The 26,644-nt window shown below is 43.4% G+C and overlaps 1 long non-coding RNA gene across 1 annotated transcript; it reads left to right on the top strand.

Moving 5' to 3' along the window:
• Positions 1 to 436: 436 nt before the first annotated feature.
• Positions 437 to 3,103, top strand: LOC146776037 (uncharacterized). The gene is made up of 4 exons (XR_014972080.1): positions 437 to 1,407; positions 1,531 to 1,724; positions 2,318 to 2,381; positions 3,009 to 3,103. It is a non-coding gene; the product is annotated as an uncharacterized LOC146776037 (long non-coding RNA).
• The last annotated feature ends 23,541 nt before the right edge of the window (positions 3,104 to 26,644 follow it).

Genomic DNA, 26,644 nt, shown 5'->3' with positions numbered 1-26,644 from the left:
ATTAGAGTGTGAGGAGGTGCATCAGATTGTCACGTGGATGATGTCATCAGTGATAGCATCAGTGACGTCATTTGAGATGTCATCAGTGATGTATCAGTGATGTCACTGACCATGTCATGAATGATGTAATATGTGACGTCATCAGCAGTGCATTGAGGGGGCGCGAGTTACAGTTAGCTCAACTAACTATAACGGCGGAATTTCTATGGATTTGTAGGAGTGAAATGTCCAACTAACTATAACGTCCCTGAAACCTATGTTTTTTTCCGTGAATTTGAAAGGTTTTTTAAATGATAATTTGTAACTATAATGTCCCTGAAACCTATGTTTTTTTCAGTGAATTTCAAAGGTTTTTTAAATGCTAATTTGTAACTATAACGTCCCTGAAACCTATGGTTTTTTCAGTGAATTGCAAAGGTTTTGTAAATGCTAATTTGTAATTATTTTCTTCTTTAAACCTATAAGTTTTTCAGGGATTTTAAATGATCACTTCATTGTCAAACTAGTGAAAACAGCCAATATCCCCAGTTTTCCAGCAATAGCTTCCAAAAAAAATAATATTTGTCACAAATGAGAACAACAACTAACGGTAATAATATACAGAGTAGGTGTCCCGTGCAAAAATTTACACAAAAGCACCAGATCCCAATATTTTCAATGAGCAGCCAAATTTGGGGTGTGATCCAAAAACAGGGAAAAAGCCACGTTTGCAGTAGGTATCTAACATCTGCATTTTAGTGGTGTAAACCAGGACGACTACCTACAATGTGAAAGGGAGCGCAACATATGTCATAGAGTTATTGATCACACAGCTCAAACACCCATGAAGGCCACAACACTCACTGCCACCAGCCTCAGGACGCCCCCCCCGGACCACCCCCCTCCCTACTACCACCGAGGCAGCGCAGAACAGGACAGTGGACCTTCCAATAACGGCATGGTCCCTCAGCCACACAATACTTGAATGTTGGCAGATATGGCAAGCAAATATGTGTGAAGGACGCAACTCATACATCAATAATAATAATGCACACAATACCAAGTGTAGCGGTGATGTGCTGGATAGACCTCACTATACAGATCATAAACCTCTCCATCACTACATATACTGACATTCCTCTCACAGCTTGTGGCTTCCTCGTGTCGCTTTGGGACTGTTATGTTTTGAATGTGAGAAGGTTGGAAGGTAGAAGTTAACTGGGGTTCAGTCATTCTTGCTTTATACTTGCTGCTTACAAAACATGTTCTGAGGATTAAACCACATCAAGAGAATTACCGTCTCTGTCTTTTCATTCCTGCATACTCGTCTTTCCTACAATTGCTAATTCTGTACTATCTTTCAGATGTGGGAGCTTGAGGGTGCACTATGTCCCAGCACGTGGTTGGAGACACACTAGTGACACAAAGGTGAGCTGCGAAGATTTTCTCCAGTGTCACTCTCACACTTTCTCTCTCTCTCTCTCTCTCTCTCTTCCTCTCTCCTTTGATGGACGCATGAGGCACAATCTTATCTTGCCTTTCATCTAACAGACTCTGATTCACAAATTGATGTCCCCCCCCAACACCACCTGAGCTGAACACGTGTAGAACCTGTGATGATGCGTTGCCATCCTGGCAATCAAAACCCATTCTGAATTGTGAGCTCAGTTGACGGTGTGTACTGAGGCTGAGGAGGTTCCTTCGACACGTGGTCAACTCTCTTCAACACACGCCGGTGGCGGAAGGTGAGCAGTGAGGTTTTTTTGCGCAGCAGCGGGCACTCACCTTCGGCCAGTGGGAATAGATGGGGTGCAGCAGCCTGGATGCGCAGTGGCAGCTCCGGATAGTGGGAGTGCATGGGGTGCAGCAGCCTGGGTGCGCAGCGACTGTTATACACCTCTGGGCAGTGCAAGTGTATGGGCTACAGCAGACTGGGGACCATAATATCAATAAACGGCAATAACGTTATCACCGCTTTAGCGGCAGGAAACTGCCACTAAAGCGGCAATAAGTGGCTTGATAATATGCCTTTGAGAATTCCCATAGAAGCCCAGGTTCTGGTGGGAACGACACCAAACCTGGGCTTCAATGGGAATTCACAAGGGCATAATATCAAGCCCCTTATCGCCGCTTTTGCGGCAGTTTCCTGCAGCTAAAGCGGCGATAATGTTATCGCCGTTCTTGATAATATGGCCCTGGGTGTGCAGCGGCTGTTAGACACCTCTGGGCAGTGGAAGTAGATGGCATGCAGCAGACTGGGTGCGCAGAGCCAAAACAGAGAATTACGTGTGTGCACTTGTATATAGTCTGCAATTACTAATTCTATACTATCTTTCAGAAAACTAAACCTGAGGGTGCAGTATGCCCCGGCACGTGGTTGGAAACACACGGGTGATACAAAGGTGAGCTGCAAAGATGTTCTCCAGTGTCAACACTCCCTCTTCATCTCTTCCTTTCTCTCTCACACATTCTCTCTTTCTCTGTCTCTTCCTCTCTCTCTCATTCTTTCTTTCTCTCACTTCCTCTTTCTCTCTCTTCCTCTCTCTCACACTGTTTGTCTCTTTTCCTCTCTCTCACACTGTTTCTTTCTGTATTCCTTGTATCTCATTCTTACTTTCTTTCTTAATATTTCTCTCTTCCTCTCTCTCACTCTTTGTCTCTCTCTTCCTCTCTCTCAATCTTTGTCTCTCTCTTCCTCTCTCTCACTCTTTCTCCCTCTTTCTTCCTCTCTCTCTCTTCCTCTCTCTCACTCATTCTCTCTCTCTGTCTTCCTCTCTCTTTCTCTCTCTCTCTCTCTCTCTGTCTCTTTCTCTGTCTTCCTCTCTGTCTTCCTCTTTCTTTCTGTCTTTCTCTCTCTCTTTCTCTTTTGCTCTCTCTCTCTCTTCCTCCCTCTCTCACTCTTTCTCTCTCTTCCTCTCTCTCACACACTGTCTCTCTCTTTCTATCTTCCTTGTATCTCCCTCTCCCTCTCTTTCTCTCTCCTTTGCTGGATGCATAACGCACATCTTATTTTCCTTTTTGTCTTGCAGGCTGTGATTCACAAATTGCCGAGGGATGACACACCATGGGTGTACATAGTTTTATTTGTTGTTGTTTTCTTTTAATAAAATATTTTACACACATAGTTTTATTTGTTGTTGTTTTGTTTTAATAAAATGTTTTATATGTATATCCATACATGACTAAGATTCTTATTTGTCCAACCTTACAAGCATTTTTTTTATTAAATCTGCAACACGAGCCGATTTCTAAGCCTCCACATTTAAAAACGTTCCTGTCACATTTGTTTGTGGGGGGTGAGCAGGGATGGTGGACAAGCAGCTGGTGCTGGGGGATGTCTGAGTACTGTTGGGTGTCTGACCTACATCATTGTTGCCTCCTTTGCATCTCTTCTCAGAGACCTGCAAACCGGTGGCCTGGCTCGTAAAAGTGTGGGCCCGAGAAGTCGCACCGGAAGAGCTGCGAACCCACCAGTGGTTCGCAGAGGGAGACTTGCGGGCTCAAGAAGTTTGTTGACGGTATGCTAGTGATGTGGGAAGAGGGTGCGTTACATGCTGATGTGGGGAGAAGTAGTGTGAAAGGGGTATCTCTCACAAACAGAGCTCCGGTATGTTTTCAGAAATGCCTCGAACACATGCCAGCTGACGGACTGAATCACAAAATGGCTTTTCAATGCCCATATAGTAAGACTTATGAACAGTTCGTACCCAGGCTCGCAGAGGAACAACTGCGACACGTCCCCTCAACTCACAGAGGCAGAACTACGAGCCGTCCACTCCCAAAGGAACAGCAGTGTAGTAGCTCGCAGAGGTACAGGCACAGCAGCGTACTAGCTCGGAAAGGTAGACAGCTGCGAGCCGACGGACTGGCTTCTAAAGGCATACCTCCGAAGTGGTGATGTTGGGCACAGGGAGCGTGAAAGGGTTATCTTCCTACTAGTGTCCTGGAGTGGAATTCGTGCTGCCTGGCGCTCACCTGTTTCTCCTTTATTGTTAATAAATGTTAAACCTTCATTGAGCCAAAATCCTCATTACACATTTATATTTTCACTCGATGCGAGGCACAAGATGGCTGCTAACACTTCCTGGTTTCAAGTGTTAGCAGCCAATCAGAGGACACTTCCTGCTTTGAAGAGTTAGTAGCCAATCAGAGGCAAGCCCGTGCTCGAGAGTAAGGCACTGACCATATATATATATATTCCCTTTAATATCTCAAAAACTATTGAACAGATTTACACCATTTCAACAAAACCGCGCTTTCTGGACCAAGACCTTTCTCCCTCCCAAATTTGGTGTAATTCCGTTCAGCAGTTTGACCTGTAGCCTTATCTAAAGTTACCTATGGAAAATCCATTGAGAAAACACATTTTCACCCCCCTTTTTTCTCAGCCCCCCCTTCACCAATCACCCCTAAACTTTCAAGATAGAAGCTGATCGAAAAAGAGAAACTTTTTGGAATATTTCGTAAAGAATCATCAAACGACTCCAAAGTTATAAGCAGATGGAGAGCTCCAGGAGGGGGGCCGCGCAACCCCCTCCCAACATAAGTGAAGACCCGAGACTACAGAGTCCCCAGTGGGCACCCGCAGCCCCAGCGAGCCCACACTATTATTTTTTAAGAAATGCCCCAGGGACCTAGCCCACCCTGGGGTCTCATTAAAATAAAACATGGAAACCCGCGACCCCAGCACGAATTACGCCAATTTAAAAAATAACAATAATAATTTGGGGGCCCTGGGGGTCCTTCTGGGACCCCCTGAACAGACCTAGGGGGTCAGTGTGTTTCTACTCTGCACCCTTCTCTTGTTTTCAACCTTTGTTTCTCTGTTTTCTAGCGACTCGCTTCTACCTAGCCACAAGATGGCTGCCAACTCTTCCTGGTTTGGAGTGTTGGCAGCCAATCACAGTGAGGCTCGTGCACGGGACTTAGGCTCCACCCAGATATCGAAACTTTTATTTTTCTAATTTCTGAGCAACTACTGAACGGATTTACACCATTTAAAAAAAAGATCGCTTTCTGACCCACGCACTACCTTTGTGCCAAATTTGGAGTAATTCCGTTCAGTAGTTTCAGCTGTAGCCTTGCACAAATTTTATAATGGGAAATTGATTTTTTCACTCTTATTTTTTGATTTTCTCAAAAACTACTGAACGGATTTACACCATTTAAAAAAAGGTCACTTTCTGGACCAAGCTCGACCTTTCTGCCAAATGTGGGGTCATTCCGTTCAGCAGTTCGGGCTGTAGCTCGTCGCAAAATTTCCTAGGGAAATTAACATGAGGAAAACGCGTTTTGGGACCCCCCTTTTTTTGATAAATCACCCCCAAACTTTCAAGATATGAGCTGACCTAAAAAGTGCAACTTTTTGGAAAATTCCATAAGGATTCATAAAACGAAGCCAAAGTTATTAGCAAATCAAAAAATGCTTTTCCTATGGAAACTAGGTTGTAACTATAACTACCTACTGGCGACCGCCAGTAGGTAATATGTGTGTGTGTGTGTGTGTGCGTGCGTGCGTGCGTATATATATATATAAATATATATATATATATATATATATCGTGATTTACACCCTAATGCACTCTCATCTTCACATTGTCTGTCATTGAATACTATGGAAAGGTTCCATAAATCGACGACCTGTTTGTAGTTTGGAAAGGAACGGAGGAGTCAGCAATAAACTTTATTAAAAAACTGCAGGTGAACAATTTAACTCTTAAGTTCACCAGTACCATCAGCAATTCATCAGTAGATTTTCCAGACCTCTCCATTTATGTCAACAATTCCAAACTCCAGACAAAACTATACAGAAAGCCCACTGCAGGGAACACCCTCCTGCATGCAGACAGTTTTCATCCTCAGAATTTGATTAAAAGCATCCCATACGGAGAATGCCTAAGAACTATGCATAACTGTAGTGAAGAAGCAGTATTAGAGAAAGAGCTAATCAAACTCAGCTCGAGATTTCGAGCCAGAGGATATACTAAAGTTAATCTACAAACAGCAACTAAAAAGGCAAGGGAATCTTCGAGGGAAGATATCCTCTTTAGACCCAGTAAAAGTAAAAACAAAACAACTAACTCAGAAAAGAATCAACCAAGAATGATTACAACTCACAATCGCAAACATGGCCAAATCAGAAGCATTCTCACCAAACATTGGCATTTGATCAGAAATGATCCGATTCTCAGCAAACTAACTCAGAGGAGACCAGCAATAACATTTAGAAGGGCTCGGTCTTTCAGACAAATGCTGGTGAGTAATGTGATGAAGCGTCCCAATAAACAGTCCACGAATTGGCTCAAACCCAGAGATGGGTTTACTAAATGCACCAAATGTAAAGCTTGTAGTTTTGGGAAAAATACACAGGCTTACACATTAGGACTATCAAAACGGATGAAAAAAATCAAAGGACATCTTACGTGCAAGACAGATTTTGCTGTCTACGTCCTTCAATGCCCCTGTGGCTTGAGGTACGTTGGCAGCACGATCCATCCAGTCCACAAAAGAGTGCTACAACATCTCAGAGCAATTCGGAATGGGGACAATTCCTATCCTGTTGCGCGACATTTTGCAGCATATCACAACAAGAGTACTCTAGGTTTATTTTATTTTGTGTTAGACTGCATTCCTCCAAACCAACGAGGAGGTAATAGAGAAAAAAAGTTGCGTAAACTTGAGTCCTGCTACATTTTAGAGCTCAATACACGGTCCCCTGGAGGACTGAATATTGAGGAAGATTTAGTCACACACCTATAATCAAATTTTGTGTCAGCGCTGGAGAATAGAACCAAGCATCTAACAGGCAATTTCTCTGCCCCGTTTTTTAACTGTATCTTTTTTAAAGAAAGTAATTTTTTCATTTTTTGTTTATATATTTGGTTACATATTAAATACACAATCACAATTTCAAATTTTTAAGATGAACCATGAATGTATTTGGGACTACACTGTAGTACTAGCCCCACTGGGGGTGTATGAAGAGGATGAAATTCACCCGTAATTTGTACTTAAAATATGCACTGAATTAACGGCCCACTGGGGCTTAACTTCAAAAGACTTCTTCTATTCTAATGAGTTTTAGAAGAAATACTTTTTCATAACTAATGATATTATGCTTTCCTAATTATGTATTGAAATGTATTAAGGAGTGAGCATTTATTTGTTTACCTAAACTGATATCTAATTTTATTTGACGATCGTAATATTGAGTGCATGTATGCTATGATGAAAAAACTACGAGTCTTTCTTCCAATACACTCTGTTAGTAGTCTTAGTCATGTGACACGATGTGAACACTTTATTTAAAATGGCCAAAGAAACGGGCAAGTCGTTGGTGAACAAGCCTGCTAGTCAGGCGAAACGCGTCCTACCAGCCGATTGCAATAAAAGTTTTTTGACCAGAACACGGCGTCGTCATCCTTGTGTTGCGAGGAACTTTCGAAATTTATTACGGACCGAGCCTGGGTGGTCCGCCTCGACGACGCACCCTCTGTTCAGGAGTGCGGTGGCAGTTACCTAAGCCTGGAGGAATCATATATATAAATATATATATATATATATATATATATATATATATATATATATATATATTTATATATATATATATATATATATATATATATATATATATATGTATATATATATATATATATATATATATATCGTGATTTACACCCTAATGCACTCTCATCTTCACATTGTCTGTCATTGAATACTATGGAAAGGTTCCATAAATGAAACAACTGTGTGATTAAACAACAGTAACAGGACATAGTCCACTAGTTTAGAGCAAAACTATCTATAATCGAAGTTTACCTCCGATAGTTAAGCGGTTTTCAGAAATAACAGAACAAGGAAGGTAGCCTCCTGAAACCAATTAGCCAGCAGCAATAACTCAGAGCAGACAGGCCCGTCCTCATATTCTAAATCTCAGAGCCGATAAAGAAACCAAGCCCCGTCCAACACCCATTTAGTTATCTATGTCACAAGCCGATGATCTCTTTTCGCCCCAAAATGATATCGTCTTCATTTTTTCCTCCCGCGCTTCTCTGGTGTTTAATGGGGCATGGGCCGCAAACCATTCATAACCACAACATTCGTGTACCTCCATCTTGGGATAGATCATCCGGAAATATCACCCCGAAGAGCGATTCGGCTGTGTGTGATGGTGCACGCCATCATCAAAAACGCGACACAATTTATCGAGCCTTTCTGGTGTCATACGTGCCAAACAAGGGACAACAAATTACAGAAAACGGGCTGTTCTGTCCCACATTGATGTGACTTAAATATTTCTCAAGTTTCAATGTTGACATGTTTTCGTTATTCTGTGAATAAGACCGAAATGCATTTTTGATATTTCTGAATGAGTGAATAGATGAAAATGCTTACATTTATATCCAGAAGTCAAATGAGATTTACATTTTTTAAAACCCTTCTGTAATTTACCCCTCCATTATTTCTCATCCAAGTTTGCGAAAAACAAATGCTATTCATTTTGGAGAAAATATGGGGAAAAACGTTAGTGGGGGAGGGTGCAGCGTTATGAGGTTTTATACTGGGGCATTCGAAAAGCGGGCCTCAGTTTATATGTTTCTGGTACCTCAATCCGTTATTTATGTTTTTATTTAGGTGTTTTGTAAAACATCAATGCATGTTGCCTTTTGGTTGCTTTCATAGTGCTTGCTGTACACAAAATCGGTGCTTTGTGCATATTACAGCTTATCAGGGCAGTGTCATTTTTAGGATTGTTGGGGCCCCGGTGAGTCCTATATTGTAGGGCCCCCTGTTGGGAATACTATTAGATTTATTACTAAATATCAGTTAACTCAAGCCCTCGTCAGTGGCGAGCTTAAGAGAGTTGCGGTAGAAATAGTGGAGGAGATTAGAAATAAAGGCGGGGAGTTACTGATTAGTGAGGTAGTGAGCGACAAGTTACAAACATATATAGGTAGAGAGTAAGTAGAGAAGGTGAATTAGAAAGAAAGCAGCAGCGAAAGAGAGGAACACGAAAGACACCAGGAGCTAAAAGTAAGTTACTGGGAAGTAGTCAGGGAAGTAGAGAGAGCTAAAGAGGATGCTCTAAGTAGAGGGAGAGAGAGAACAATGCACTAGATAAGTGAGGTAGTGAAAAGGGGTAGGAACTTGTGAGTTAGAAGAAGAAGTATGCAGAGAGAGACTGAGATAATGAAAAAAGATTAGAGAGAAACAGGAAAAAGAGAGGGGGAAGCTAGGAAGATAAGGAGGGAGTGAGAGGAAGAAAGCTTCCTGTGACTATCCGAATCATTATACCAGGGGCCCCCTTAAAGACAGGGGCCCTGCCCATGATTGAAAACGTCTCTGTATCAGGGCCACTATTTGGTTGCAAATAACTTTAAATCAACAAGCATTGGCCAAGCCATTAAATCTCGGTTCTAAAAGGCTGAGCTACTGGCTATCACAATGCTTTTTGGATTGGCATTCCTTTTCATGCAATCGAGTGTGTCACATAGACACATGACTAACAATCTTGCAATCGGCCTTATAGGGTGTTTTAAAAAAAAACATTCTGAGATAGCTCTGTACGCATGTGCACTTGCATCGTGAAGTATATGTTCACATGCGGCGGGACGCATAGTGTCCTTTTTTAATGTATCATTTTGACATAGCATATGGACATCATAGAAAAAAAAACTAAAAGTGAGAAAAAGTGAAATGCAAAGTATGTGAATAGCCAAAACATGGAAACCAGTGGCCTTATAGCACTTTGCAGTGCCAGGCCCTGGTAAAAAATAAATAAATACAAATATTTACTCTGATGTTAGCTATGAAGAGAGTGGGAGGGGGCAAGTGGCTTTATATCACTTTTTAGGTTCCATGCTCATGTAATGAATAAATATTTAAAATATTTACCACAATCATACACATGAAAAGTGGTATGGGGACCATCTCAGAGGGAGTAAAAAGGGTAGAGGTGTAATTAGGGGAGAAAGGAAGGAAACATATGTACTCCCTTTGAACAAAGAGTCCACTCAAGTGGGCAGTGGAAGGATACAACTCATCCAATCAGATCATTCTGTGATTAAAATGCTCCTCCCTTTGAACAAAGAGTCCACTCAAGTGGGCAGTGGAAGGATACAACTCATCCAATCAGATCATTCTGTGATTAAAATGCTCCTTGGCGGGACAAACACAAGAATAGGGAGAAAAGCAATTGAAACAAAAGCGGACACCTAAGATAGAAAGGAAAGCCATCCCATTGCATGTTGGAAAAAGTAGATTTTCCAGAAGACAGCTGTAGCTGTCTGTAGCTGAGTGGGTGTGCATATAGATTAAACCAGGGTGAGGTGTTGGGAGTGAGAAGGCATTCAAAGAATCACTTCCTTTTATTTCTGTGTACAAGATTGGCTTTGGTAGCTCCTTTTGCTATCTTTGAAAAAGAGAACATTTCTTTGGTTACCGCCCCTTTCACCAGAAATGATGAAGTTATTGACAACTCTAGCTAGAGGAAAGCGTTTAGGGCACGAAACTCCAGGATATATTTATAAGGAAATTTGCAGCAGCGCGGCACTGCGGCAAACGTTGCAGTGCTGCGACATTTAAAAAACACAGGGATGCGCCGTATTCACAAGAATACCGTGCACCCTGTGTTTTCCCTTGCCTGGCACTAAAAATAGCTGCCTGGCGCCAACACAGACACCCTTGCATGATTGTGCAAGGGTGTCTGTGTTGCAGAAATTTTTTGTTTATGTGTAGGAAGGTACACCTTCCTGCACATCAACAATCTTTAAAGGCGATTTGCTCTTTCTATGTGTGCTGCAAATAAATAGCAAAAACGAGGAATAATAAAAGTGTTTCTCTTCGTTGTACCTTTCTAAAGCCTACTTTTGCATAGCACTAGTTTTTGTCGCTGCCTTAGATTTACACATCCTTGTAAATTTGGGGCAGCGTCAAAAAGCAATGGGTGTTGGGGTGGAAGGCCCACAGCAACACCCATTGCGTGCTCCTTTCATGCAGCTACTTGTGTGAAAGGGTACCATATTTACAAAGCGGGGTTAAGCCAGGCAAAGTGGCTTAACACCACTTTGCAAATATGGGGCAGGGCATTGAATCCCTGAAACGTCAAAAAAAGTGATGTTCCGGTGATGCAATCCCCTTGTAAATATGCCCTGTACTGTTTATTCCTCCATTTCTGTCAGGTGCATTTAAGATGACAAATGTGTTTTGGCAATGATCAATCATGGGGAGTACCATTTATTTGGAGTTTTTTGGTCAAGCCATAGAGAAGCTATGGCCATTCAAGATATTTACCAGAGGTAACATGTTCACGGCGGTGCCATGGATCTGTGCATAAGATTCTTGCACTAGCCATTGTGGAAGAAGTGTAGACATGCCTCAAAGAGAATGGTCTAGAGCTTCCATACATTAAAGCAAGTGAAGATGTTCCCTTTGTGCAATAGCATCTAGAGAAGGAAAAGTTACTAGGCATTTGCATATCATGCCATGGTCATTGATGACAGGGATAAGTACAACTGAGATTTAAGCTTGGGTGTGTAACTTCCAGGAAAGAAATGTCCAGAAGTACATGAAATTCACATTTTTAAGCACTTTCTGCCATTTTGTATAATTCAATAGTGCAAATTGTGTCTTTGCTTGCATTTTGGAAGCGAGAATACATTTTCCACTTAGAAAAGTGTAAAAAAACATGTAGTGTGAGCAACAGCTTGCTTGCATTTGGATTATTTCAAATGTCCCAATTTCCCTCATGAGGACTTTTACCTGAAAAAAACCTCAATTATTTGGTGTGGCATAATTCTGTGATCTTGGATAATTTTATTGTGGAATGGTGGAATTACTCAAGATTACACGAGTATAAGCATCATTTCGCCCAGGTCTTCTGAGATTATAAAGGGTGGTGAGATGGAAAGGTCTTGAGGAGGAGAACTGGCTGGGGTCGAAGACTAACACTAAGAGAACTCCGTCATCATAGTGGTGACTGGGACATGAGGTACTTCAGGGTGAAGGTGATTACATGGAGATATTTGCTGAAATTAAGTGAATAGTTGGATTGTGACAGCAGAACTGGGGGTGAGAAATTATGGTATGCTATGAGACAATCTAGGCATTCCAGGTTAATCTATTCCTAGTCCTATTTTGGGGTTTCGTAGCTATGTAATTTCAAGAAAGTCAGGGGCATATTATCAACGGCCAGCGATGATTATCGCTGGCCGTGCTTAGCGATAGTTTTGTTATCGCAGGCTATCTCTGGAATTTATCGCCCTGGTAGCGCGTTATTAACAACGCGTTTCTCCAGGGCGATAAAAATTCCAGAGATAGCGAGGTTATCGCCGTTTTGCAGGGAACATCTCTGGTTTTTCAGCGATGTTCCCTGCAAAACGGCGATAACCTTGCTGATACGACCCACAGGGTCATATCAGCATAATCCACCCCAATGTTAGGGATAGGTAAGTCTGCATTTTAGCAGACGTTAGTTTTTGGAGAAAACAGCGTTTTTCTCCAAAAACGAACGTGTGCTAAAAGGCTGGGGCAGCCTTGTAAATATCGCGATGTGAACATCAGCGATATTTGCAAGGTAATCCATCCGGGGTATGCCCAGTGACGCCCACTTTGCATCTCATTAGAGATGCAAAGGGAGGCATTGGGAAAAAGGGTGCTAACATGCGATTATGCATGTTAGCACCCTCTTGTAAATAGGGTGATAGTTTTATCTCCGCTTTGTTTGGCTTTTTTAGCCAAAAAAGCGCAGATAAAGCCCTTGTAAATATGCCCCTTAATTCGTTATTCTCTGCTTTCACCCCACCCACCTATGTGGATATGGAGAAGCACAACGGTTAGAAGAAAGAGATTGTATTTTGGATAATAAAAAAGGTTAATGACCGCACGAAATTTGCAATAGGATACTTGTGAAACACATGAAGTGTTCAGAGCACTTTATTCAGTGCATAGTTGTAAATGTCTCTTTTGCAATAGGCTAATAAAAAGGTTTGAACAAAAAAGACTTAAATAAATGTGGTAAGGCTTGTTGCTATTTTCAAGTAGTTCTTCTCAGATATGGATAACCTCAAATCTATAAACTTCAAATTAAATTCCTTCCTAGGCTGCCCACATTGATTCACAGAACCTTTGCCACCTACAAGATGTTGCTGTTTTATTCTATGCATGTTGAGTCTGATCTATAAGGCCAAGTTAGTACTGATGTGTATAACATTGCATCAACAAATCTGAGGGTAGCATTAGGTATTGTGAGTTTGCACTATCATGAACTAGGATTTTACTAGTGATAAAACCGAAATGTTTGTGGAAACAAATTTATTATTGAATGTTTTTTCGAGGACTGATGCTGAATTCAAGCCAAATTCTTCTCTGTAGTCTAACATGATTCACGTGCGATGATTGCTAAACATTTATATTAATTTGTATGTCTTCACCCCATGCAAACGTCTTGTATTGATTTTGCTTTCCCATCTGTTACGTGCAGATGTAAATACTATTTTTCCTACTTTTTTACTCTGTTTATGTTATTTAATACATTTTCTCTGTACCCACCCCTGCTCCTTATCTCCTGTCCAGCTTCTAAGAAGCTGGACACATTTTTCATTGTATACTGCTGTAGTGCCTAAATGCATAATATGTCAGTTCCTGCATTCCTAATGATAGTGTCACTCAGACGTGACTAATTAATAAACCTATCCAACCGGAAAAAGCCTCTTTAGAGCCTGCCCTTGAAATAGCCTTAGGGTTGTAGAGAATCCAGGAAAAAGTGAGAGCATTCCTGATTTAGTATTCGTTCAAGCTGTACTGTCAAATACTGGACACAGTATAGCTCTCTCTTGTTTCCCTTGGAATTGCTTGAAGAGAAGTCGTTAGACCTGGCTTTTTTAGTGGGTGTCCCCCCAGACTTTTTGCTTCTTGCCTCCTGGTTTTGACTCTGTGGCATTAGGACTCTGGGCACTTTACCACTGCTATTCAGTGCTAAGGTGCATACGCGCTCCTTTTAAATTGTGTTTATGAATTGGTGTTTCCATTATTGGTTTTTTGGTTTACTACTAAGTCCCTAGTACAGTGCCCCGTGTGTGCCCAGGGCCTATAAATCAAAGGCTGCTAGTGGGCCTGCAGCACTGGTTGTGCCACCCACACCAACAGAGCTCCAAAGGGTTCTCAGACCTGCCACTGCAGTGTCTGCCTGCAGTTAAACACTGCCATGTCGACCTTGCAAGTGCACCCACTTGACAGGCACTAACCTTCCGTTTTCTCACATATAAGACACCCCTAAGGTAGGCCCTAGGCATCCCCACGGGCAGGGAGCAGAGTGGGGAAAAGGTAGGAGGTGTACTGGTATTTGTGACATGTCCAGATAGTGAAATACTGAGCATTTTGTTTTTCACAATTGCAAGACCATCTGTACCATAGGATAGCATGGAAGATACGTTGTAACATCTTACAAGTATAACTTCCCATGTGGACAAGATAGTGTTGGATTTGGCCCTTTTTGCAGGGTCATCCCATAACTTTACAGTTTTTCTGACCTGTTGTTGGTGGTTTTATGACTCTAGGCACTTTATCACTGCTGATCAGTGCTAAAGTGCATGTGCTCTCTCTTGTAAACTTGGTAAGATTGGTCTACACCTGTTTGGCATATTTAATTTACCTGTAAGTCTCTTGTTCAGTGGTATCCATATACTTAGGGCCTGTAAATTATATGCTACTGTTGGGCTTGCAGCGCTGCTTGTGCCACCCATCTAAGTAGCCTTTCAAACCTGTCTCAGACCTCTGCCACTGCAGGGCCTGGCAAGCAGTTTACTGCTGCCGTGATGTGGTGTGTAAAGTGGTTGCCACGTCTGCAACTCCCCTTTTACTACATATAAGTCACCCCAAAGGTAGGTGCTAGCTAGCCCTATGGGCAGGATGCTGTGTAGGTAGAAGGTGGGGCATGTGCCTTACTGTGTGGCATGTCCTGGTAGTGACAAACAGCCTATTTGGTTTCTCACTGCTGTGAGGCTGTGCTCTCATAGGGTTGCATTGGGAATTCCCTGATATGTGCTTCAGTTGGAATTTCTGATTTGAGCGGGGTAGCAGGACCATGTTTGGTATGTTTGGAATAGTAGTGATGAATCCTGCTTATTAATGAAAGCAGATTTATTAGTACTATTTTAGAAATTCCACTTTTAGAAGTAGGAATTTCTGTGTGGTTATGTGTCTTTGTGCCCTACCTGGATGTGTACTGACCATCTGGTTTTGACTGACAGGATAGAGGGGAAGTGCATTCACTCTACACAGTCACAAAGGGGGGTTGAGGTGTGTCATGCCTTTCCCAGGTGACTCAGCGCTAGGCTGAATTTAGAGTAGCGGAAAGAATTTCCTTACACCTGAATAGGCCTGGTCTCCATTTGGAGTGGTGGGAGGAGTGCACCTGCACCTGAACGGGGCTGTGCCTGCCTTCCACAATGCTGGCTCCACCCCCCTGTGGTGTCTCTGGGGTCTGGGCTGGAAATGTGGATGGGGGTGTTGTGCACTTTAATATAGTGTTTGAAGTGCCCCACAGAACAAAGCCATTGGCACTATAAGTACAGGGGCTGTGACCCCATGAAAAAAGAAGAAACTGCATGTGACTTGTGACCAGGAGTTGTTGGGCTGGCAGAAGAAACCGCCACTTGCACGTGCTTGATGTTCTGGTCTGGGGCCTGCTGGGCTAACGGAAGGACTGCAACTTTGCTGAAGGATCCTGAGGTGTTGGCCTGCATGCCTGCACCTTATTCCCTGATCATGCTCCAAGTGTTCTCCAGGGAGCATTGTTTGCCCCTGACTCTGCTAGTCAGCGCATGGTGAAGCACTGCTCAGTGTCTTGGGAGATCAAATCGCACTTTTTTGAGTGCCTCACTCTGGTTAGCTGAGTCTGAGGCGAGGGCTCTTCCTTCCGTAAAGTGCATGTGGAGCGCTTCTGGGATTATCAAATTGCGCATTTGGGAGCACCTTGTTCTGGTTATTTGAGACCGAGACGAGGGCTTATTCTTCCATAAAGTGCATATGGAGTGCTTCATCCTCCCACTGTTGGTGTGGGCGGGCGTGGTGTGAGTGCTGTATGTTGTTTGCATGCCGGCATGGTTGCTGGAGACTTCACTCCAGAAGCGCTGCGGGCTCCGGCAGGAAAAGGGCATAGATTGGAAGGCTCGGCTCCACCAGGAGCTTTGTTTTTCACAGCGTCACTGGTTGTTCAGGAACGAGAGCAACCGTCCTCCATCGTAACACGCAGGGAACCCAGTGAAGTCTTACCGCAGGAGGAGGCGGTGTTTGCCCCCCTCATCTGCACATACCAGGGGACATTATTTCACTGGCATCTTGGGGTAAACCTCGACAGAGGCATCCGCTTCTCATTTGAAAGCAGGAGGTCTCAATCGGGATCGGTCATACCACATTCCCTGGTGTAGGCGGGCAGGAGGCCCAGAAGCCTCCCCGGAATGGAACAGAATTACCGTATTATAGATAATAAGAGCTCAGATGCCGCTCTCAGTGTTGTCCTCTGTCATGCTGGTAAACCTTAAGTGTTTCTGCCTCACTCTACTTGCCCCATATTTGTACCCTGATATTATCATAGTGTTGTCTTGCCTTATAGTAAGAGGATGCTGCTTATTTTGTCAGGAAGGGGCACCTATGTGTTCTGTGATGGTGTTTATGCATAATATTTTTATATGCTACTTTTTACCATGTGCACCCTATGAGCACTGCTTTGGTGCACTACATGTGTTATGACAATGTCCCGGTTTGCCAAGTGATCTAAGTGAACCTAGGTGACGTCATGACAAGTGTCTAGTGGCACAGTAATTTATGTGATTGTGGACTAAAGTGTTTATGAGCAATACAAAGGATATTTTTATATAACCTTATGTGGAGTCTCTTTTTGTGGTGTGCCTAGTGTGTCACTGGTGTGTATGTGTGTTGGCCAAATGCTTTACACCTTGCCTCTGGGATAAGCCTGAGTGCTCTGCCAAGCTACCAAGGGGGTAAGCAGGGGCTATCTTGGGTGTGCAACTCCCTTAACCTGACTAGAGTGGTGGGTTCTGCCTGTCTTAGGTGTACACCCTAGCTAACCAGAAACCCCATTTCTGACAGATAGGAAGATTGAGTTTAGGTTCTCGGAACTCAGAATTTAATAACACATGTTTTGGTAAAGATGGTTTTTATATTGTGGGTTTTAAAATGCCACTTTTAGAAAATATGCAGTTTCTTGCTTACCCATTCTATGTGCCTCTGCTGAGTTGTAGATTGATTGTCTGGCTTTGGAGTGACAGGGGCTGGGGATGTGCATTCACTTCAGACAGCCACTGGGGGGGGAGGGGTTGAGGTATATCCTGCCTTTTCTGGATGACTCAGAGCTTAGTTGAATAGACCTGGGCTTCATTTAGAGTAGTGGGAGGAGATTTCATTGCACCTGAATGGGCCCTGTCTCCTATACCAATGCTGTTTCCACCTCCTGCCAGGAAGCTGGACCAGAGAGGACAGAACTGTTTTGGACTGAGCTAAGAGACTCTCTGACACAAGAGAACAAAGGAAAATGCGGCATAAATATTGGGGCCCAGACCCCAGAAAGTTTGATCCCTTCTGGACTCAAGAGGAACTTCTGCCAAGGAGAAAGGCTGGGAAAGCTGAAGGGGAAGTACTGCCCCTGTGATGTGTGCTGTGTGTGGTTGGCCTGCAGTGGCTGTTTCTGCCAACGAGAGGGCAAAGACTGAAATGTGCTGTGTTTCCTGCTTGAAGAAGGTCTCCAAGATCTTGGTGTTGATCTTTCCTCCTGTTCTGAAGTCTCAGGGACTCAAAGACTCCACTCCCTCTGTTCTCCTGGATCTGGAAGTGCTGTTTCAGCTGCCACAAAGGGAAAAAGCAATACCGATGCCGGCGAGCGATGCCGCAACCTGCAATGAAGCAGTGGGCACCGCTCATGAAGTGCACGACACACCGCCCGACTTCCACTGCAGCCCTGACACCTGCAGACGCCTCACCGTATCTACTCTAACGCCATCACCGATGCTGTCTGCATCGGAGTCGAGGGTACCACTCGTGATGCTTACAACGCACCACGCACAACACTTACAACGCACCATCCTGACTCACACTGCAGCCCGACTGCTTCATCATCACGGAGCTGATACCTGATGTGACGCCCACCTCCCCTGTGGTCGTAAGGAACCGCCGCCGCCCGGCTCAAACGAAGCATCACCTCCCCGATGCTGTGCACCATATTTGTTTTCATCATTGCCAAGGTATTGTTCTCTGGGGTTCATGTGATTCCGGGCGCCTCTTGGTCAGCACCGTACTTTGGGATTTTCATCTGTCACAACATATAAATAGCCCCAGATGGAGCTATTTTTTGCTACAAGCATTATTTTGATGAATAACCTATTTTTGGTGATATTTTGATATATGTATGGTGGATGTTTGTCATTTTGGTCTTGTTGTGTTTAGATAAAGATTTCCTATTTTTCAAACTGGTTTGGTGTCCATTTGTAGCGTTTTCACTGTTACTGTATGTGGGCGTGAATGCTTCACACACTGCCTCTGAGATAAGTCTGCCTGCTTGTGCCAAGCTACCAAGGGGACGAGCAGGGTTTGTCTAAGGGCGTAACTCCCTTACCCTGATTAGAAGCAAGGGTCCCTACTTGGACATAGGTGCAAACCATTGCTAACTAGAGACCCCCATGTCTAACAAGAAAACGACTCCTCCTAGTAGCCACAATATTACCCTGTACTTAACATACATGTGAAAGTTTCAAACAGCCACAAAGGATAAAAAGTAGCACCTTGGCAATATGGCTAGGTCTTGATTGACTATGAAGAGCTTTACAAGACAAGGGGATCAAAACAACACAATTACCCTTCCTCAAAGTAGAGAAAGTGATTAGCATATTCTTCCAGGCTGAAAAATCGAATAGGGAAAGTAGCTGCAGAAAAAATGAGCAACATCAGGGAGAAAACTTATCTGAGGTAGGTGGTGAACTTGATGAAAACTAGGGGAATCAAAAGCGTTCTTCCTTCATCCAAGTTCCCTTACATATGAGTATAATAGCAAATGTCTTCAAAGAAAAAGGTTGAACACCACCTTGGTGTGGGCAGGGAAGTCATGGCAGACTAAACTGCAGAGACGACCACCATCTTGATTAGGACTGAAGACAAAATGTAACCACAACCACAGTCACAGGAAAGAAGCATTTTCCGGGTATGGTAGGCTCAAGAAGAAAGATAGAATGTTTGACATTATGCTATTGATCCGTCTGGCATCACTGATCCTTTGTACCACCATACTCCACACCAAAACATCCTGAATCACACACAGAGCAGCCTCCCACTAGTGGTAACACTTCAAGGCTACCATGGCCACCAGCATGCTAAGACTAGCAATTGCAGTGGTTAAAGCAAATGGGGATTATTTCTGCATGCCAAGTGTTCTGCTTCCATGAAAACAAGGCTGATCTCTGCTGAATTCTGTCTGCAGATGTAACCCATGCTGTTAGATGGTGGCATTTTGTTGGTTCAAGTGTTGGTCTAGGATTATGTCTGTATTTAGACATAAAGAAACGTTATTGTTTTTTTTCTGTTGGATGACATGGACACCGGCATGCATAACATTATCCTATATGAGCTGGCAGATTAACTGCAATTGTAAATTGTATTTATATCGCGCTTATTACCCTGATGAGATATTGAACCGCTTAGCAGTGAGCAGCACGCTACTCCGGCACCCAAGATTAGAGGTTAATAGTTAGTAGAGTAGTATTTTTTTTCTCTGTGGATTATTTGTGTTAGGTTTGTGCTCCTCATTTAATGTGTGTTCAGTTTAATTCAGAGTAGGGATAGAATGATGGGATTTGATTTGAAAGGAGAATTAGAGAAGGTTTTTTCTAAGTAGTGGTCGAGTGTGCCTGTAAGTGGGTTGACAGGGATAAAAAAGGAGGGGAAAGTTTGAAAAGTATGTTTGGGTGTTCATAATAGTCAAAAAGGTTTGGGATGAGTCAGAGAGAGGGATGAGACAAAGGATGAAATTAAGATTTTTTTTAATAAAAAAAAACTGAAATGAGTTTATACATATATGTACATGACACATCATACGTTTTTAGTGACTGGAGAAAACCCCTCTATATAATTACCCATATGTGCATATAAACAGTAATATTCACATGGTCTGAAGTGCTCGTTTGCATGGAGTCACACCGCATGTGAATAAGAAAATGCAGTCAAGATATGGCCTGTGTTAGCAGTATTACAAAGGGGGACACACAAGCATCTGCAGTCCCTTCTGTAATATCAGAGTGTCTGAGAGGTGCATACATCCATTGCTCCCCAGGTCACTGTACAGAATACGATTCCTGCTCTGCAGTTTGGACACCATACAAGACCAACCATACAGATATGATACGCCCGGTCAATTTTTATTACAAGAAAATTAATATATGCAGATGTACAGAGTGTAATTTACTTGTTATTACCAATGCGGAGACAGGATTACTTCTCAAACCCAGCATCCTGGAATATTCCTCTCTGACCACTCTTGTAGATCTAGTAATTTGATTAATTTGTCAAACTACACCAGTAGCTGTCGATGTTTAATCATCACCGATGTGAACAATAAACTTCTTTCCGCTCTTATCTGTAATACCAATCTCTCATCTCCTATGACAGCTGCCTGGTTCCAATCAATAATTTCAGAAAACAGCAACTCCCATGCATTACCAAGCAAGACTAGGACACATGCAGCCTGCAGTGCCTTCAGAGTATATGAGCATCTGGCATAGCTTAGACCAGGGGTTTCCAACCTTCCAAGTAATAAAAGCTACTTCTGTTCAATGGAAATCACCAGGAGCTACTAATATTATTAGCGTTGACTACATTAGACAAGAATAAATTAGTGGCCACCATATACAAGATTAGCAGCAGTGACCACCTCAGTACAGGGCTGCCAGCAGTGATGGAAAAAGGGCTTTGTAAATGTGAAATGCTCTACATGTGTAATACATAGCGATAGCTGCAATGCCACTGGCACTGAGGCAATATTAATAATTAGTCACCAATGTTGTATTGTCATCAGTCAAATATTAGATATAAATATGTTTTGGAAATTAGGAGTTCTTAAAATACACACATTTTCGCCTCAAATGCCCTTTTCTATTTTGATATACATACATATTAATTCAACTAACCAGAAGCTGCCAATTCAGTAGGCTGGGCTGCATACAGGAGAGCTACTCACAAATAGCTGGAGAGTTAGCAGTAGCTCACGAGCTACTGGTTGGAGAAGCTTGGCTTGGACCTTACCTTTCCCTTTCAACAATAAAACTTATGCCATTCATATTCCCCTTGAAACCATTCTTCTAGGTGGTCCCAGAGCCACCCACAATCCACGTTCACCTGCACCATTACACCCTCCCTCTAATGATACTTGTCAGAAACCTTGAATTTAACTTTTAGAAATACTTTGTCGATTAACCATTAATATCATCATATATGCTGCTGATAGAATAGAGATAGGGGGAAGCTAAACTACACAAAGTGAACAGGACACTTTGAGCTATATTTATGACCCGGTTTGTGTGTCTCTTGCACCATGCAACATTGTTGAAGGGTGATGCAAACCTTAAGTCATATTTTTGAAGCCATGCAAAGCCACTTTGAGTGGCTCCAGAAATATCGAGTAATGCAACGCAAGTCACTGAGTGCGCTACTCTCCCCTGAGTAGGTTTCCATGAGCATTGCATGCGTGTTCCCATGCAACTCGTATGGATTTTGACGCATTCCCAGATTTACTAGACCTTGTTGTAAAGCTGGGAAAGCATAAAAAATATGCCTTGGAGGCATAACTAGGAGAAATGTCTTTATTTCTCCTTGTTTTGTCCTCTTTCTATGTGTACTGCATTCTGCAGCGCTAATAGAAAGAGGAAATCGCCTCTCAGGATTGTTTTAATGCAGGAAGGTGACCCTTTCTGCACAAAAGCAATCCTGCCTACAACACAGGAATCCTTGCACCATGCCTGCATTGGTACTAGGCGACCAAAATGGTTCCAGCGCATGGGAAAAGGACAGGAATGCGCCGTATAGGATTAATATGGCACATTCCTGCCCTTTTCCTGTGACACAGGGCAGCACAGCAAGGTGACTTGCTGCACTGCCCTGCGCCATCAACCTCACTGTTAGACCTGGCACCATTGGCGTGGGTCTCCCTTCCATTTATTTGCTGTTGCCTCATGTGTTTTTGCTGGTTATAAATGCTTTGGGCACTGTGCCACTGCTGTTCAGTGCCACAGTGCAAGTGCTCCCTATGGTAAATTGATGTATGGATTAGTGACTCCATGATTGGCTTGATTGGTTTACTTGTCAGAACCTGGTAGAATGCACTGCATGTGCCCAGGGCTTGTAACCAATGCTGCTGGTGGGCTTGCAGCACTGATTGTGCCACCCACCGGAGCAGCTTGCAAGGTGTGTCTCAGGTCTGCCATTGCAGAGCCTGTGTGCAGTGTAGTACTGCCATGTTGACTGGGCAAGTGCACCCACTTGCCAGTCCCTAAACCTTCCCTTTTATACATATTAGTCACCCCTATGGTAGGCCCAAGGGCAGGGTGCATTGTAGGTAAAAGGTAGGACATGCCCAGATATGTGTGGCATGTCCTGATAGTGAATTACAGCATTTTCGTTTTTCACTATTGCAAGGCTACCTGTTCTCCATAGGTCGGAATGGGCAGTTTGATTATTACATTTTATAATCCTAACGAACTCAGGGAACATGGTACACAAGGCTGAATAGAGAGATCTGCATCTAGATGGGTAGGAGGGGTTGCACCTGGGACCTGGATAGGGCTGGGCCTTCCCTCCACAATGCTGGCTCCACCTCCTGTGGTGTTTCTTATGTCCCTGCCCTTCACTGTGAAAGGAAAGCAGGACACATGTCAACAAAGTGCTCCAGGACTGAACAGAACTGGTTTGGACTAGGCAAAGGCCTCTCTGCCTTCAGAGAACAAAGAGAAAAGTAATATAAATATTGGGACCGAGACCCAAGAACTTTAAGTCACTTCTGGGAATCAAGACAAACCTTTGCTGAGGAGAAGAACCAGGAAGCTGAAGGAGGAGACTACCCCTGTGCTGTGTGCTTGGAGGCTGGCCTGCAGTGGTTGCTTCATTACCAAAGAGAGGAGAAAAGGACTGAGTGTGCTTTCTATCAACTTGAAGAAGAATCTCCAAGGGCTTGAACTAGAGCTTGCCTCCTGCCTGAAGTCTCAGGGATACAAGACTTCACCAACCAGCTCCCCCCTGAATTCCCTTGCTGGGAATAGAAGTGCCTGCTGTTGTGCTGGGCCTTCTGAGAGACTGCGTGTCGCTGGGAGCTGGAAGCGCGACGCAACAACGAGAAGCGTGTTGCCGCCGCAGCCGCTGTCATCGCATCACCGAGGAAGCGAGCCGCCGCTGCCGCTGTCATCATCGCATCACTGAAGCGCGGCGCATCGCCGGAGAAGCGGGACGCTGCCACAGAGGTCATCGTCGCATCACCGGAGAAGTGCGTCACAGGGCCTGTCACGCTCTAAAGATCATCGAGTCACCGCACGGCCATCGGGCATGCACGCAGCACACCAACGTTGATGCATCACAACCAAGACGCCATTTTGTCGCATCGCACCGGAGAAGAGTATCGCATTGAGGTGCCAGCGTGTCACATCGCACCGGAGAGCATTAAGAAACCGACACATCAACTCCCCACACAGTAAGGAAGTGAGCTATAACTCCCCTGCGCAGCAGTAAGGAACCGACGCATCCACTCCCCTGCGTGTATGGAACCGACGCATCACCTTCCCTGCGACCCTTTTGTTTTCTTTGCGTTACGCATTTAAGGTACATTGAGAGTAAAGTGTAGCATTTACAACTTGAGAGAACTGAGATATTTTATAACATTTGAGAGACTATTTTTGAGTACAGTATTGTGGATTTTTGTCGTTTGGTTTTGTGTTAAGTCTATATAAAAATACTTATTTTTATAATACAACCTGTGTGGTGTTCATTTGTAGTGTTGTCACTGTATTACTGTATGTGTTCACAAATGCTTTACACACTGCCTCTAAGATCAGCCTGCCTGCTCGTGCCAAGCTACCAAGGGGGTGAGCAGGGGTTATTTTAGGAGTGTAGCTCCTTACCCTGACTAGACGCAAGGGTTTCTATTTGTCACAGGTACCTACCTATGCCAACTAGAGACCCCCAAATCTAACACTCACAAATATGGCCCTTAGAATCCTGTGTATTTTATGTCTGCTGGTATTATTGTGACTCCTAGGGCTAGAGGTAGCAAGAGTAATACCATGGGTACCAAAGTGCAGCTTCCACCTTGACTACCTGTTATTGATCTCCACAGTCTTTTGGTCACTGAATTCTAGCTTCCAAGAACCCATCAGAATCTAATATTATGTTAATAATAGGCAAATCTCAGTACACTTTAACCTTGTTGAGTGTCATTGCTTCTGCTTCCTGCAGCCAATCATTGAAACAATAGTTGTATTTTAGTTCATGCAATAACAGGCATACCTGATCTCCTATACAGCTTTGTTACCTTATAATGTACCTGTCAGACATCCTAGAAGAATTAGCTACAATATGTAACACCAGTTTAGGTTTAAGCAGAAGTGAAATGGTTATATTTCTGATAAGAAAGTACACCCGATTGTGTATGTACCACAAACAATTTGCTGACTATTTATGAGAATTGGCCTTTTGTTCCTGTCCAGCGATGCCTCATATCTCACCACAGCACATGATCTTCTGCAACGCGTGGATTTATTCACACATGCCCCTAAATTGTATTTGGACACCGAATAATTGGACCAGTGGACAGAATAACAAATGTTGTGGTCAAGTTTGCTGCAGGGGGTTATCTTCTTGTATTAACATGATAGAAATATGAATACTTAAATCTTATCTCAGATTTGGTTTATAACCACATTCATCATTTCACTCTGTAATATATTTTTCATGTCAGCAAGATTGTGAAGAAAAGATTATATTTTCACAGCACGGTCAGGGAGTGTGTTTTACATTAGTTGCAGGAAACGTATTAAACATTTTAAAGTGTCTTTCTACTGGGCAACAATAGTAGCGGTACCAAGTACCATATATTTAAGGATGTGTTTAATTCCTAAAAAATACTTCATGGTCACCTTTCATGCCACTGCAGTGCCTGTGTCAGTGGCAGAACTGTACAGTAAAGGAGAATCTCACTCAGAAGTAGAAACACTGGGGGGGGCGTGGCTTGCGCCCGTAGAAGATGGCGGACGCTCCTTAGATCTCCCTGATTGCGGGGGAGAGTTATGTTCCTAGCGCGGTGTTGACCGCATACACGGACCTCCAGCAACGCATCCCACTCGTCGGAAGAAGAGCTGCTTTTAATGAAATGCTTTTCAACGGCTGGAACATCATGTAAGAGCCGATATCTTTATTTGCTTAGCTGAAGCGTTTTCGTCACAGTAACGGCCGCCATCTCATGTCGCGCGCTGACAGAAACTTTACTTCACATTGTCCTCACAGAGCTCCACATGCATCGCGGACATTCTCCTTAATTACCTGAACATCTGCTTGCTGACATAACGGACTGCTTCCTCTCTTATCGTTTTTCACATAATAGCATTCATTTCTCCGTGAAGCTGGTTTGGTTGAACAAGTCCTCAGACATATGATTTTTTGATCGTTTCTTCTTTGTTCAATAGCTCTCTGCTGCCATCTAGTGTCCAGCTGCCTCAACATGTCAACAACAATAATTTTATAAACAGGAATGAATTGAATCCTTCGAAGTGACACTATTCTGATGCAGCCAATCTCACAGTTTTTTTTTTTTTTTTTTTTTTTGTAAAGATTCAGTCTGCCTCCCTCTCTTAAGATTCGCAGTTTATTCCGTGGAATGTTGCAGATGGGGAGAAAATGTAATTTCAAGATTTCAGATAATTTCAACAGAAGGTGTGAGTAGACTGAGGGAATTTTTTTTTTTTTTTTTTTTTTTTTTTTCTGATGTACGGTGCGCTCTTCTTGTCTTTTATTGACACCTGAAGGCATGCTATTGTGATTGCAGTTGGATTTTGCAAAGGATGACAGATGTGCCTGTTACCTGAGTTTTGAGGGGACGTGCTCAATGCCCGATGAGAGGGGATACATCAGAGTAAGCTCCCAGGAATGACACGACAACTTGCGTTCATAGGCTTTTTGATCCTTGTCTGATTTCAGGCTCGTTTCACGGTTATATCGTGCATCCTTTGAGACTTTGCTTGCCGTCCTCTGGGACGATAACCGTCGTTTTCTGCACGAATCCTCATGGGGAAGCTCCGGAATTTAAAGTTGGCTACTCCTTCTCAACTACCTGTGGACTCGGATTCAGATTCATCTCCTCGAGACATGGTGGACGTCACGACACCAAAGACTGATCCAATACGGGGAGCCATTCCAAAAGCGCGCAGTAAAGAAAAGCCGTCATCCTCTCTAGCTTCCTCTAAACGCTTGAAGAAAGACCCTCCATCTCCGGGGAGTAACTCCTCATCCGCTTCCATGGATCTAATTTTGGAAGAGCTTCGTGCGTTCAAACCGTTTATGGAGGCTACTACAAAGAACATGCAGGCCATGCAGGAGAAATGGTCATCTTTGGAGTCGCGTGTTCAGA

Source organism: Triturus cristatus, chromosome 12, assembly GCF_964204655.1.
Source record: "Triturus cristatus chromosome 12, aTriCri1.1, whole genome shotgun sequence".
In the NCBI taxonomy this organism is placed as follows: Eukaryota; Metazoa; Chordata; class Amphibia; order Caudata; family Salamandridae; genus Triturus; species Triturus cristatus.
Note: the sequence above shows the minus strand (reverse complement) of the source record. Positions and strands in the feature narration are given on the sequence as shown.